Genomic DNA, 4161 nt, shown 5'->3' with positions numbered 1-4161 from the left:
TCTTTCTGAGACAGGGTCTCCCTGTAGCCCCAGCTGTCCTGGAACTCACTATGTAGACCAAGCTGGCCTTGAACTCACAAAGATCCGCCTGCCTCTGCCTCCAAGTGCTGGAATTAAAGGCATGCGCCACCACGCCCGGCCAACAAACATTTTTTTTGTAAATCTACCTTCTCCTGAAATCTTACGTGTTCATGAAGAGACCTGGCTTAATAGAAATTCTCTGTACAGAAGCATTATCAGTACCTACTACTTACCTGTAAGAGGTTCAAATATGACAGAGATGTTTAAGCGTTTCTAAAGCCTGGGAGAAACTTTAAAAAGGGGACAAGTTTGGTAGACACTTTCACCAGTCTAAATTGTTAGAAATTATTCCAAAACAAAAACTAATAGAGCCAGGTGTGGTGGTACATGCCTTTAGTCCCAGCACTCAGGAGGCAAAGGCAGGCAGATCTTTGTTGAGTTCCAGGCCAGCTGGGGCTACCAGAAGACCCTATCCCTTAAAAAAAAAAAAAAAAAAAAAAAAAAGAAAACTAATAGAGGCTGGAGAGATGGCCCAGTTGTTACAAGCACTGGCTGCTCTGTTTAACACTTTTTGAGCTCTTGACGGTTATCTAATGGAGGAGAGGACTAACCCACAAGGCAGAGATTATACATACTAACATCTTCAATCAACTGAAAGTTCATAATGAAACCAGCCTGTTCAGCTTTCTGAGGCCAAAGAAGGTAAGGATGTATACCCGTCTTAGCAAGGTATGAATGAATCTCAATGAAACAGCCCAGCCTATGTAAATCTCCCAGCCGCTGGAGATCTAAGACCACCAACACAAAGATCTCGCATTCACTCTTCTGTCTCTGACTTGACAAAAACCTTTGTTAAAATAGAAAGGTACCAAACCAAGAAATGACGGAAAAAAAGACGACATCTCCCAATGAGTACCTCCTAGTGAAAAAAACCATCTCATACTTCCAAAGACAACCAATTCTTAATCAGAAATGCATTAAAAGGAACGAGCTCAAGAATACAGCCAGGTGTAGTGGCCCTTGCCTATAATCCCAGCTGTTTGGGAGGTTGAGAAAGGAGGATCATTTGATTCCAGAAGTTCAAGACCAGACTGGGCTAGATAATATCTCAAAATATTAATAAAACTCCTTACTAGACTGAATGTCAAATGCTGTGCAAAAGTGATAATACAGCAATTAACAAAACAAAAATATCTGCCCTCCTGAAGCTTTTCTCATAGTAAAGACTAGAACTTATAGCAGGTAATAGGCTGTCAAGAGGTAAGGAGAAAACACTCTGGAGGCAGAGGCAGACTGATCTCCCTGACGTTCAAGGCCACCTGGGGCTAAAGGGAGACCCTATCTCAAAAAGACCAAAAGATAATAATAAGAAGAATCCAATTTGACAGTCTCCAGTCTCTAACCAGAGCTTGGGCTGGTTGCACTAGAAATGATTGGTGTGCCTGGGCTGAGGTCTGTCATGCTGACTGTTATTGTTTCCTCCCTTTTCTGTTTTTGGATGAACAGAATGCTACTATTCCATTGTATCACTTCGACTAACATTCACACTTTTGTTGCTTTTAAACCATTTTAATGAATTCTTTGAGAATTTCAAGCAATGTATTTTGATTAAATTCACCCCAACTCCTCCCCTTAACTCCTTCCAGATCTACCTCCACCTTCCCACCCCCACAGCTTTGTGTCCTCTTCTCTTTTGTTTTTGCAAGACATATGTGCTCTTACACACATGAAGGCATAGCAATCATACACACAAAATAAACATTAAATTAAGTAAATCAAATTTATTACATACATATATATGTATAAACACACACACACACACACACACACACACACACACACACCAAAAAAAAAAAAGGTAACGAGAAAAGTAAGACAAGTGGGGAAGCACACAAATCCTTCCCAATTCAGACAGCCAAGAAAATGTCACTGTTAGGGTCCCTTGAGTAACAACTTGAAGGTGAGAGGACAAACTATACAGCTTTATAAAGAAAAGATCATACAAGAACAGAGAACAAGTGCAGAGTCTCTAAGGTAGTATGGTAGGGTGTTCTAGCAATGACCAGAAGGCAAATGTGGAAGTTAGGGAAAATGGGTGCTACAAACCTAGTGCTAAAGGCAAACAGAAAGACTCATTTTTGCCAGGTGTGGTAGCACACACCTTTAATCCCAGCACTTGGGAGGCTGAGGCTGGCAGATCTCTGTGAGTTCAAGGCCAGCCTGGTTTACATAGTGAGTTCTAGCTACAAGGAGACCCTGTCTCAAAGACCCCACATACACAAAAGGCTCATTTTTAGCAGGGCATAATGGTTCACATGTAATCCCAGCATTTAAGAGGCAGAGGCAAGAGGGTTGCTAGGAGTCTGAGGTCAGCCTGAACTGCACAGTGATACTCTTGTCTCAACATAATTAAGAACTAGATTTTATTTTCAGACAGGAAGCCATCTCTCTTTCTGATTCTTTTCCATTAAAAAAAATTTGGGGGGGGGGGGGGACAGGATCTCTTACATACCAGGCTGACCTCAAATTCAATACACAGTCAAGAATAAGCTTGAATTTCTGATCCTCCTGCCTCCACCTCGTGAGTGCTAGTTTCACAGGTGTGTATCACCATACCCACCAAGCTTCATGTGATGCTAAGGACAGTGGTACATGCTAAGTGAATACTCTAAATCAGCTACACTCAGTCTAAGACATGCTGCTTTTATTACACTTGCTTATTTATCTATTTTTGGTTTTGCTGCTTTATTTTTTCATACAGGATACTGTAATAGAACCCAGGCTAGCTTTGACTCTAGACCTCTGGTTGGCCTCAACACAGGATACTCCTGATCAGACTCCCTAGTGCTGAAATTACAGGTCTGCATCATCTTGACCATCTTTTATTAGATTTTTTTGTTTTATTTGGAATTTCTTTTTTTTTCAGAAATGGTCTCATGTAGCCCAGGCTGGCTTCAAATTCCCTATGTAGAGTACGATGGTCTTGAACTCCTGACTCCTACCACCACATCCCAAATTCTGTCTGTACATGTGTCATTACCATTGGCTTTATTAGATAAATTTAAGTTGTGAAGCACTACAGATCATTTAGTGCATATAAAGGCAACCAGAATTACAACTCTCAAGTTTAACTTTTGCTGACAGTTCATCAGACCCATGAAGCAAGAAATCCCTAGATTTCTAGAAATCCCTGTGGAAAATAGCCTCAGCAGGGAAAAAAAAAAATACATCTAATAACTGAACTTGAGTAACCTAACTTACAATTTTCTATCTCTATTGGAACTTTTATTTTGATGTCCCTGCCTTAGTGGGGGGGGGGGGGGGGGGGAGGGGAAGAGTATTGAAGACAAAAATGAATTTGGAAGAGCCCCAAACAACAAACCTGTCCATCTGACTAGCTGAAAATACAATAAAGGGCTAGGAATTTGTGATATTCCGTAAGTGGTACTTTTCACATCCTCAGCCTCCAAGTTGCCTTACAGACATTAGTCAAGACTGTGACTTCTCAAGTCCTCTGAAATAATACACACAAGGCCACCAGGATCTGAATAAAAATGTTCTGTTTTCCTCCTTTGGTTTTAAAGCAGCTCTGGGGCTGTTGGTGGGTCATTCCTCATCATTACCCAAGAACAGTTCACTTTGAGTAAATAGTCCTTTGCAACATTCTAGGCTACTGGTAACAAACCTGAAATTTGTTTAGCCTTACGAGAAAGCCAATCGAGTTGGGGAGGTGACTCGAGTGACTTGTGAGGTTAGCGTGGGCCTAACTTCTTTACGCTCCAGAAACATCCTCCTGCATAGGCCAACTCAAATCACTGTCCTGTACAAACTCGGACATCGGTGGGATGGGAAACTCGCCAACATCTCTCCGTTCCATTCTCCCAAGGCTCGAAGGCAAACGGACACCCAAGAAGAACACGGGGCTCAGTGCCCTCCAGCATGGCCAAGGGCGCCACAGTTCTCAGGTCCCGCCGCGCAGGCCACAGGTGGCGCCAGCCCCCCGCCCGCAACCCCCGCTGCTCGCCTGCGCTCCACGCGCACTCTCCCGGCGTCTCCTGCCCGGGGCGATCCTCCCCGGGGGCTCCGACGCGGACCCGCCGTCCGGCCCACCAGCTCCGGCCGCGGGGCTTCCGCCCGGCT

This window comes from Nannospalax galili, unplaced genomic scaffold, assembly GCF_000622305.1.
Source record: "Nannospalax galili isolate Female #2095 unplaced genomic scaffold, S.galili_v1.0 scaffold340, whole genome shotgun sequence".
In the NCBI taxonomy this organism is placed as follows: domain Eukaryota; kingdom Metazoa; phylum Chordata; class Mammalia; order Rodentia; family Spalacidae; genus Nannospalax; species Nannospalax galili.
This window is presented reverse-complemented; position numbering follows the sequence as displayed.